Source organism: Stylophora pistillata, chromosome 2, assembly GCF_964205215.1.
Source record: "Stylophora pistillata chromosome 2, jaStyPist1.2, whole genome shotgun sequence".
Classification (NCBI taxonomy): domain Eukaryota; kingdom Metazoa; phylum Cnidaria; class Anthozoa; order Scleractinia; family Pocilloporidae; genus Stylophora; species Stylophora pistillata.
Window position 1 is genome coordinate 54,732,378 of NC_142520.1, and position 12,558 is coordinate 54,744,935.

Sequence of the window (12,558 nt, forward strand, 5' to 3'; positions counted from 1 at the left end):
CCCTTACAATGCCCAGCTAAAAAAAAGGCTTAAAACACAGGAGCAACCAATAAGTTCAACTACATTTTGAATAAAACATTTGACAATGTTAAAAACAAAATTGTTGTCATTGTTTTTGGTGTTCAAAGAGTCCTTGCGATGTCCTCCAATCCAAAAGCTTTTCAAATTAAAATCTGGCCGCTTGCCTCGTGTGGCGCTATTGGACAAGACGGGAAGACGTTTCAGTTTTCTATGGGTATATAGGCAAATAAAAAATAGATTTTTGACCAATCAGAGCATGCTTTGTGTCTAAGTTATGTCATAACAGTAATAAAATTGTATATTTAAGAACGAATTTCCCAAAACTACGTGCATTGTCATAAACATGCAGCTATAAAATTGTATATTTAAGAAACAAGAGACAACAAGGCAAATACTGGAATTGAAATTTTTTGGCCTGAAACGCACATTTGAGTATGCTGTGGTTTCTACATCTTAATACAAAAGATTATTAACGAATCACAAACATCTGAGTTCAAAAATTTCTATGAATTTGAATTGCACCTTTCTACTTGTCAATCACGGAAGTAGACAGCGAGCAAGTTTAATTTATCTAATCAAATATCAGACGTGCCAGTTGATCAAATTGATCGTGCATAGTTTAGTTACTATATAGACTTAAGAGGTTTCGAGTACATTCTAATTTCTGTCAGATAAAATCATTGAGTTGAATGAAAATTTTTCAGTGTCATCCGTTCAAACGCTTCCATTGTTTATAATTGTTGTGAAAAACTAATTGACGTTCAACAACTACCAGACAGAACAATTAACGATCGATCAGAGCTGACTGATGTCAACAAGATCAGAAACCGTTTCTCCCATGCTTTCCATTGCAATTGTCTTTCAAAATTTCCCGTTAAAAGGGCTGTCAAGTAATAATCACTGTTTTCCTTTTCCTGCTGCTCAGAGTTTTTACTTCAACGAATCTATTACAGAACGCCGACTGATTGCGCCTATCAAGATCCTGCAAGATCTTATGTTGAGAGTGCTCTGCATTTGACGGGCGTCGCTAAAGTACGAAGGACAGATTAGAACCCAGCAAACTAAAAGTGCAAAGGAAAAGAGATACTATTGAAGTTACCAGAGAACTAGATTAAACTGACTGAAAATGACTCGCAAAAACATTTGAGGGGAAATGACTTCCGTGCGTTCGGGCGGCGAGCTCGAGTCCGCCATTGAATTATCCTTGTCCGCGTTTCAGGAGTGTAGTTAGCCTAGTAATGCTATACTTAACATATAGACTAAATTATTATTTGTGTTGAACTTACCTTTCAGTAAAGTATAAAACAACTGCTGCCAATAACAGCGAAATCGAAGAAAGATTGTCAACAATCTGATTGTTCAACTGGACTCAACTCGTTGTAGACACTCCTTAACTCACATTAAAGTTCCATTTCCATCACAATGCTTCTCCCAGGTCACACGACCCAGCTATGACAAGAAGAAAGGGCGTGTATATGCGTAGACTAGAACAAGGGAAGGGGGAAGGTTGTCTCTTCGCTGCTTCGACGGACAAGTTATCTAGTTAATTGATTTTTCTGAAGGTATCAAAGTAATATTTGATAAATGTAAATTAATCGGTGTTAAAAAGTGATAAAAAATTATCCAAGCGTTTGAAATTAATCACAAAAAACAGGTTTGGGGAGTGTTCCGCGGAAAAAAAGGAACAGGAACGTGATTGAAAGTTCCGTGAGGCGGGAGGGCAATACTTCAACAGCTCGGTTACTCTTGGCACTCTAAGATACTTTGAAATGGTGAAGATAAAAATTCTTGTGGGTTTTACTCCATACTCTACCCTCAGGCCAGTTACAGCAGTGTCATTACAAGAATCGTGGATGGAGTAGTACTTACTTATGCAAGACCTCTCTTAAAATGCCCTAAGAACGTCCGACACCATTATGAAAAGCCATTAAGCTCTTTACCTCGATCTGTTGTTATCATTGTTTGGCTGGGGAAAAAACTAATTTCTGAGGGGTGGAGGGTGAGGAGCTGTTTCTTACTCTTTAAAGTATATAGTTCTGAGACCCGTAGCCCTACACATCTGGAGGACTCAGTAATACTGCGTGTAATACGACGTATTTGAACACTTTCGTTCGTGGTTTTTTACGTTCGTGTGTCTCTTTTAATGTTTTTTTGGTGTATGAACAAAGCCGCTGATGGACAAGGTAGAACTGTTATCCGAGAGCCAGACCAAGTACTGACTTATGTAAATTTTGAGCCTCTCCTATCTCAACATCACCAGCATTGGTTCAGATTATGTTATGGAAGGCAGTGAGTGTGGATTGGCTTGTGTCAACATGCTTTCATGCTTCTCCTTCAACCTGGCTGTACTTCAAATGTTAGAAAAGTACTTTGAAAAGGTCGGTATTGTCTTTCTCCTGCCAACCTCTTACACAACTGGTATTTTACATCACGTAAAGTGCTACCTTGCTATATGAAACAAGCAATCGATTGTAGCACACACTTGTTTTCATTCATCAACAATTTAAAGATTTTTCTTCGGCAAAAACTTCGATAAAACTTTTAATCCTCTTCAACAACAAGTTAAGAATGGGAGGCCTGCACGGAACTGTAACTTTGTGGTTTATAACTTTAGTCTCCATGTATCAGTTGGCCTTTTCAGAACAATGGGAGATCGGCGCTGGACATTACGAGAAGAACAATTATGAATGCGTTTTACACGAAAGGGTACACTGGGAAACATTGTGAAATCGGTAAGAAACCTTATACTTTTTAAGCCAAGAGCTTTTTCAACTGAGAGGAGTTTTACCAACAGACTACATGCTGACATAGTTCTTATCTAGAAATCAGAAGAGTCATAAGGTGAATTTGATGTGTCTGTCAGCAACCTGCCGTTGATGATGGAGGCATAACGCACTAAAATGATAGTTCTTTTTTTTTTTTTTATTTTTATTTTACTCGCCTTAACCCTGATTCTGGATCTACTTGAGTATTCTATGAAAATTGTTCAACACCCATAAGGAAGTCCTCATGGGTGTAGAAATCAACATGAAAGACGGGGGAGTTGATGCGCAGCGTGCAGGGTTTGATAGTTTAAGTTCTCGTTTTGTGGGCATTCCACCCTTCCAACCCCCTGCGCCACCTCACAGTACAAACCAAACTGTAACTACCCTTAAGCAGCTTACAACGTAAGCTTCTCCTTAACAGGGATTTTTTATGATTCGAACCTTGTCTTCGTTATATGCTCTTGTACCGCATAACCAATCAGGAAGCAGCATTTTTTACCACGAGGTACCGAGAACTTTTGATTGGCATATTTTAAATTTCAAATTCTGGCGGAAATTTCTCACGGTTAGGAATTCTGTTACGGAAATTCGTAATGGCTAATTTGAGCGACGTAAGAGTGGTGCGTCATTAATAAATGGCGACGTAAAGGAACATAATGCCTATGATATGGAATAAAAACGAAAGAATAGTGACATCCATGCGGGATGTCGCCTCGTATCTATCAACATTCAGGAGAATAACTTGCTCGTTCGATCCTTCCTTGCAGGAAAAATTCATTTTTGGCAGGTGAGAGCGCGTCATTTGCACGTTCTCGCAGAGATTGAACACGTTTGAGCCTCCAGAGTTCACTTAATCTTGGAATAATTCCAGGTTCCGAACCTGCAAGTCGTCTGGAGTATCGTGGTTCCATTTTATGAAGAGATTTTGAGGGTTAACTAAAGTAGAACACTTGATCCCTCATTTGTTTGGTGCAAGCAAATGACTGTACTCCGTACTTACACATTACACGTGTTAAGTAAACATGATCCTCACGAAATTCGCACCGCGCGAGTTTCTCAGCTAAAGTACGGGCCTTTTCACATGGAGGTGAAGCTTTTTGGCTTTTCGTTCACAGCTTAGCTTTCTCCAGCTTATTACTTCTCGTTAGGAAAAGTGACTACCAAGATCTACCCATTTAATTCCTTACAAAGGGTTGATCTGATTATCGATCTAGAATTACACAAAACTTTTCGAAAACCTAAAGTTCAACGTGATCCATTCATTTCGGCACTTGGAAATTGGCTAATTATTAATATCCTCATTACTAAAATTACTAAAGACATTTTAAGTCCATTTTAAAAATCATTTGAAACTTGAAAAATTACATAACATTAACAATACGTTACATTAATCCAATGGAGCAGAACACTTCAGGAACCAATCCACCCTCTGTAAATATAATAAATAAAAACGGCCAGAAGGCCAAAAACCACGGCTACTATATTGAATGAGTTCCATCTGGTGGTCTTCTTCGAAGGTTGAGCTAGACAACAAGGAGAACGAATTAATATCATTAAAGTTGTTCTAATCCAAGTGGTAAAAACAATAGAGGTCGACAAGTAAGCGAACTTTTGAGGACTCAAAATAAATAAGGAAAGCAAAAGACAACGTGAAATATTTTAGTGTAAAAAGCGATGGAGAATTTCGTTTAAGCCTGATTACAACGGAAATCAGTTTTTTTACTACACGCCAAGGGCACTTGAAAGGCCGCCAAAGAAATTGAATATTAAATACTTTATTATAGGAAATTAACAATGCACTTTATTAACGCGATTTTACAAAATTCGCGTTAATTTAAATGTATCTTGATTAATGTGGAAGTAAATTTAATGCACGCTATTTTACAACATTGTTATTTTAAAGCACCTTTATTTCGTTACAAAGCCTTACTAGTTCATGACTACTCTATTGGCTCTTCAGAGTCACTATCTGACAGGACGTCTACGTTTAAAATCGAGTTCAAAATGTCTTTTGATTGATCTTGATACTCCTCTGTCCCCTCGAGAGGAGAGCTCACTTCTGTTTTCCTCTTTAAAATTTCCAATACTCGTTCGTCCTCCTAATACACGGTTACTTTTACTGGAATTTCTAAGCCGCCCTGAACCAGTGGAGACCGTTTGTATTTTATAGCTTTCACCTTCCCCATTACTTTAGATCCTCTCTTCAATGAAAACCAGATATATCGACTCAGTTTTATGGAAATACGCCAAGCAGGGGTGGGAAATAACGTTCCTGCCAGAATTGTTTGTACAGCAACTGCAAACCGGTCGTATTTGTTATCTTTTTCTTACTTAATGTGAGGTTTTGCTTCGTGGATTTTAACAGTTACTCCATTCAGGCTTACTGGATATGAGATTATTAAATTCAACTTGGTGCTTATCACCTCATTAGTTAATTATCACCTCATATTTGGTGCACCAACATGGAATAACTGTTGAATATTAGTGCCGATTATAGGAATTTATCAAATCTGCAGTTACAATAAGCTTTGTGTGAAACTTGTGTTGACTTTTTGTTATGCACATTTACTAGCAACGAAAGATTTCATCTCTCTGGAAAGTTGTACCAAACAAGGTGTTCCTTGAACTGATCAAGTTTAAAACACTAGCCAGAATGGTGTACTCGGTTTTTGGTGATCGATCCTAGTGACTGATGTACCGGTTAAAATGGTCTAACCAGTTAAAATGAACCAACCAGTTTAAATAACTCAAATGGTGTTGACCCACCAACTAGTAAAAACGGTCCTACTAGTTAAAATGGTTCAACCAGTAAAAATGATTTAAATAGTTGACCTCATTCCTCAAGTATGAATGATCCTACTGGTTAAAAGGGTCCAACAAGTTAAAAGGATGAAAATGGTTAAAGTTATCCAACCAATGAAAATTATACCTCCCGTGAAAATGTCCAACCAGTTAAAATGATCTACCTAGATCAAAAAAAATGCAGCCGCCTTATTGGGTACCACTACCTAAGATGGTCCAAACAGTGAACAGCTCAGCACAAAGGAAGTTTAAAAGATTCAATTTTGCAAGTTTTCGAAAGAGTTCCAAAACTAACATGCAAATAGCTCAGTGTAAAACATTGAAGCTTTTACGACTTCACCTCATTCCTAAGAACGTTCGCATCTGATACACGTCAATTCGTCTTTGTCGTCCTTGAACGATCAATATATATATATATTACACGACTCGGGCAGTCAGAGGGCCAATAACTAAAAATCAACCAATCAAAATGAATGCACTATTGCCGGTCAATATTCTCTCAGTATTGGACGGAGCACTGTCCCGAATGGTCCCGAATGATGCCGCACTTGTGTCCCTTTGAACTTTAGTCGTATAATAAATCTCTTATTAACCAAGCTTGCTCGGGACCGTACTAGAAGAATATCGGCGCTCGGTCCGTACTGTCAAGACCTCGGGCCGATATTCTCCCAGTACGGCCCTCGCGCTTGGTTTATAAGATATATATTGACGTGTATTGAATATGTATCTTCAATTGCAAACTTGAAACCATTGTCAATTCATAATAATTACATCATAGTAAATTTTTTAACTGGTACGATATAGGTGGGATGGGATGTGTGAAAGCACAAGCGTTTTTTTAATTAATGAAAATTGTACCTTCAGTCAAAACGACTCAACTGGTTCACATGGTCCAACCGGTTAAAATGATCTACCTAGATCAAATCGTCCAGCCACCTAGTTGGGTATCACTACTTTAGATGCTCCAAACAGTGGAAATGATTCACCCAAGACAAATGATTCAACTAGTGGAAAATGACCCAACCAGTTGAAATAATGTACATAGTTAAAACAGGTTCAACAAGTGAAAATGGTCTAGCTACACAAAATGATCTAATTAAATAAGAAGGTCAAAGTAGTAGAAATGGGGCAACTAAATAAAATGATCCAACCTCTCGTTCAACCATCTGAACTTGTGGGATCAGAGAAAATTATTCAACCAGAGGAGAGTAAGTTACTAGAGGACAGTTACCTTCATTGTAATGGCTCCAACCTTGGAATACGCTTGGATTCCTCAAAATGTGGGACACAACAGAGGCTGCCATAACACTTGCGAATTCATCCCACTTATTACTTGACGACTGATTCGCACTTAGGTAGCCCTTGATGCCTTTTACAACCGCCCATTCCGTTTTCAGACGATGAGCTGCAGCAAACACTCCTATGATAGAGAGACACGACGACTGAATTGATGTTTTTGGGTATTGTGCCCCTAATAGTAAGGCCTTCTCATATTAAAGTGATACAAAAGCCTGAACCTCTTCTGAGAGAAGGGTTTAAGTACTTAGCCCTCATTATTACGCTTTTCAAGTCGGTCCAGAACGTACCACAATGATTTCGGGAAGGGCTGTAAATCGAGAATATCGCCACGCTAAAAATACAATGTAAATACCTGCAGCCAGAACTGATGGATGCCTAAGACTGCTCCACGCATTGTTGCGGTATTTAAGAAGAAAGTCTTACCTTCACCTTCCACCTCCACTGCGATTGCCTCAGGATTCTGCTGAATAAGATTCTCACTGAATGCCTCTGACCGTGGAATACTCAGGACAGTATCGTTACATTTCACGTTTACTTTGCGTGCTTGAGGGTCTTTTAAGGGTGCTTTCCAGCCATCAGCTGCATATCTGATAAGGTTACCAATATCCCTGCTCGCAGGAGTTTTGTGGGCAAGCGTTGTCAACTTTGAAGATACAACTACGTCTCCTAGTTTGGCTTTCTCGGGCTTCAGCCCAATGCAGGTACCAACAGAAAACACCGCTTTGGGTCCAGGAATTCGAACTGCATTATTGACAACAGTCAAAGCACCACCAGGAACTGCAGAACCTTCGGTACATCTAACCAAAGCAGTTTTCAATTTCTTCTCATGGTCATGTCCCATGGACCCCAAGTACACATACGCAATGCTTTTGTGGTAGCTCCTTGAGGGTTGATTTAGATAGTGGAAACATGCCAAGAACTCACAGTCCTTCACAGTTAACAGCAGGATATCGACTGGTAGTTCAACATCGCTCCAATCGCTAACTGACGTAGAAAGGTCCTCTAAATCTAAAAGCTTCAAATTGAGGTGAGGTGGATTGTCACTGAAGTCCTGTTCATCACTTTTTACGCCATTCAAAGTTGCCAAGCCTACGAGCATTAATGAACAGCTTGAGCAACAGACCACTGACATAATCAATTCGTGAATGAGATGCACGTTTCTTAAAGACTCTCCATCGAAACACTCGATAGTCGCGTCCGTGGATTAAGATATGGTCCTTCATTAGTTTCGGTTACTACGGCAACTTGATGATAAGATTTTTAATCCGTACAAGGAAAAGTAACGGAAACAGGCAAGGATAACATTCCATTGACAGAAATGGAGCGGAAACATGTCGTTATGTTACCGTTCAGGAATCAACGGAAACATGACAGGTCCATGGAGGAAGTGGATAGGGTTTCGTCCTGTGGTTCATTCAGGCCTATGGAGAGCGAACTATAATTTGTATGTAAGTCCCAGAGACTACAGTCAAGGTAAGGAATCCCAACAGACGACCATTTGAGAAGCTGACCTTTGAAAGAAGATATTACAAACAAAACAGGGATCGTCCTAACACCAATGCAGGGATCGTCCCATCACTAAGGAATATAATCCATAGGTAAAATGTGACCAGTTTCGCTTGACCATCAGTAAAGAATGGAAACTGAGTGACAACGAAAAAATTAATTGGCAAAGAAAATAATTTTTGATAAGTCTGAGGAACAAAGATACACAAACCATAGAAAACCGTAATAGAGGCGTATGCTTTTAGGTATTTGGGTTTAAACTTGATATTGTATTACATATAATTTACTATTGTTAATGCTCTTATACCACTTGAACAATTTGACATCACATCTGTTCGTTATCACAATCTCTCAGCAAACCTGCCGTTGCGAATGGGGAGTCAGACTAGGAGCGTAGCAGGGATTTTCAAAATCGGGATAGGGGAGGGGGGTAGACTATAATTACGAACATGGCGGAACAGGTTGAACAAAATTTGTGTTCATTGTTGTTAGTGCCATTGGTCAAAGAAAGCGGTATGCCTCGTTTCTTACCAATTTGTTTTGGGTGGCTTTCTAACTAAAAATTCAGGGGAAAAAATTTTGAGACTATTCTAAAGCAGACAACTAAAAAAACTGAAGTTAACGAAATCTCAACGACTTTAAGAAAAAAAAATTCGGCTAATATCAAGTTTGGTAGAATTAACTGTTTATCCGACTAACGACAACGTAGAGTTATAATCCACAAGGAGCTATTGTTTGTTGTCAAATTTTCCAACGGGAACTTTTAAAGGGAAAAAATCGGTCAAAGTTAACATTTGAGAAAACAATAGTAGGGTGCCTGTGACTTTTTTTAGTCAAGGTTCCTTTAGCATTTTGAGGATGACCAAAGGAAAGTGGTTCTCAGAGTGTGAAACCTCAAAATGTCTTTTCCAAACTGGTTCGCACTACTCGTTTTCTGTTGCAAATTGAAAGAGGAAGGAGGAACACATCCACCGGAAGCTCTGTATCGAGTTTACTGAAAGTTAACATGAGAGAAACTGCAACCCTGTTGATCGTGAGGGGAGCATACCCAGATTTCTCCAACTACCTTTGACCTGCAGTATGGCCGGCCCCGTTGAACTTTCATGTTCGTAATCACTTGTTACCTCGTCAAAAGAGGCGTCGTTACCGCTAATATTTGGATGCCCCTTCATTGAATCCTCCTGATCCGGGCTTAGTAGGTGTGGCGCTGCTCGAATAATGGAAACCGCTTCTGTTGGGCTGTGCGATAAAAGGGCTTCCTACTCTGCAGTCCTCGGCCCAGTGTCCGGCGCGGTTGCATCTGAAACAACGGTTGACCTCTTTAACATATTCTGAACGGCCTGGAAACGAGGAGATAGAAAATGATGAAAATAACGAAAACTGACACGGGCGGGGAGGTGGGGCTACAACTTCAATGTCAGCGTGGAAAGCGAGAGTGAGAGGACTAAATCACACTGAACCGTCCATAAATAGTGAAACCACACCAATCAGGAATACCCAGGGGACACGCCCCAAATGGCGTGTCCTACAGTGAATTAAATCAACAATGAAACAAACTGTTAATGAACTGTGAACTCCGTCTACCAGCAGAAAATATATTTACGTTCTAATTTGCTGCGCTCAGACGAACGTAAAGTATTTTCTCCTTAAATACTATAGAAATACAACACCAAAGGAATGATGGTTGGATGCTCAGGGAATCCAACCCAACGTGATACATCACAACGAAAATAAAAGGTCCTCCCGCGAAAAAGCTGAACATCGCTAGCAGCTTTAAAATGTTTAGAAGCATTGCCAGAGTTAGCTTTAGATTCCTTCCTTTTCTTTTCTGCCGAAGTTAGCCTTCCAAATTTTCTTTTCATCTTCAGAGTCGGAAACAAGTCCGACTCGTATTCCTGCCCAACCAGTCACCCGTCTTTGCTTCTATCTGCGAGCTTTATTAACTTCTGTCGTCTCTTTATGAGCTGTCGCCCTTCTGCCACCAGCTTGCGGATCTCTTGCGGTTCGTTCAGGCTGACCTCTATCTGACCAAAGATGTCGTCCAGTAGGGCATTTAACTCGAACTGCTTCCTATTACCCTTAAATTTGAACTCGGCGGCTTCCTTAACGACTTCCGACTTTCCTTCGAGCTGCTTGCTTTGTTCCTCGAGTTGGGAGGCCAGATAGGTTTTGAAAAGAGAGAACACTTGATCAACCAAAGGTGGATTTGATTGTTCTTCCTGTGATGAAGAGTTTTCCGTGACCTCGGGTACCGGAGTGATAACAACTTTTGCTTCTGATCGAGCCGTTTTACTGTCCATTGCTACAACTTCGATGTCATCGTGGGGAGCGAGAGTGAGAGGACTAAATCACATTCAACCGTCTATAAATACTGAAACCACACCAATCAGGAATACCCAAGGGACACGCCCCAAATGGCGTGTCCTACAGTGAATTGAATCAACAATGAAACAAACTGTTAATGAGCTGTAAACTCCGTATGCCAGAAGAAAATATATGTTTAGTTAGTAGACTACTACAGGGGATGGAAGAGTGCTTGTCTCTTCGCTACGTCGGCGGACTAGTATAGTGAAGTAGTTAGTCGATGTTTCAGAAGGTATCAAAGTAATACTTGATGGATGTAAACTGATCGATCTTAAGTGATTAAAAACTTATCCGACCGTTTACAACCCATCTCAACAAAGCGATGTGGGATGTGATGGCAAGAAAACGTGACTGGAAGTTTCGGGAGGCGGAAGGGCATTATTTACACAGCTCGGTTACTCTCGGCAATCTTAGATACTTTTAATTGTAGAGATAAAAACTCATGTGGGTTTTACTGCATAGTCCACCTTTAATGCTAGGCACAGTAGTGTCATTAAGAATCTTTGGTAGAGTAGTACTTATTGATGCAAGACCTTTTAGTGGGCGTGCCCTCTAAATTAGAAAGGCCACTAGTGTTTGCCTCCATCTGTTAAGATTGTCTGGCTAGGGAAGATAACTGATTACTGAGGGAGGCAGGGTGAGAAGCAGTTTATTACTCCACCAGGACAAGAAAGATAGATCCAGAAACCATTTCTTTCATTTTCCAATGTTTTCAAGGGGTAAATATGATTACAATGGTCTTAGCGACTCATTTCTATAGAAACGAATCCTATAATTTTTCTTTTCTTCACTTCATTTACATGAATCAACTTTATTCCCTTAAGGTGAGCATGATGAGAAGAACACATAATAAGAAACCATGGAAAATTCCTTCAAGAATCAGGCTATAAAACAAAGGACTACGGGCTCGAGAATCAACTATCACGAGTGGAAGTCAACAGCAATTAATCTAATGGTTTGTGGAAACCTACTTGTCGCCCAAAGCTTAGATAGATAGATAGATAGATAGATAGATAGATAGATCGTTTATTGAGTAATACTTTGCAGTCATAAAACTGAATCGCGTATTTTACAGATGACATCGGTTAAACTATAAAGCTAAATACAATCATATAAATGTAAATGCCTAGTACAATAGGAAAATCTAAAATATGTATGAATATCTGAAATTAAACTCGACTTTCTCTGAAACTTTAGGAGCCATTGTGCGCACCTGGGAAATAGCATAAAAGAAAGAAGGTCGAAAACGTTCCGTGTGAGAAGGTGGCAAATTATATATCTCTTGACGCCTTAAATTAGAACTACATTTTTTCCTTGGTGGCAGAAGATGGTACAACTTATGTTCGGGATTGTTAACAATGGAATCGAACAAATGACACAAGAGTTCTATGCGTCTATCGTACACAGTTGGTAGGCCTAGACTCTCAAGGCATTCCCAATATGACATTTCAGGTGAAATTATAGAAAGCATGCGTTTCTGAATTCTTTCTATATCCTCATTAAGATAGGCCGGGAGTGCATGAGGGAACACTGGAGCGCAGTATTCTAGTATAGGTCTAATTATTGTACAATTGAAGTTCACAATGTCCTTATGGGAACACGGGCCCTTTTCAAGAGAACAATAAAATACAGGCGCTTATTTGCTTTCTTAATGCAATCTACAATATGATTGTTCCATTTCAAGTCACTGGATATCGTAACACCTAATATCTTCGCGCAGTCAGTGGGTGACAGGAAGCTCGTGACCATCTACTTCGACAGGGGAGAAGTTATGAGGGTTTTTCTTGAAGTCAATAATCAT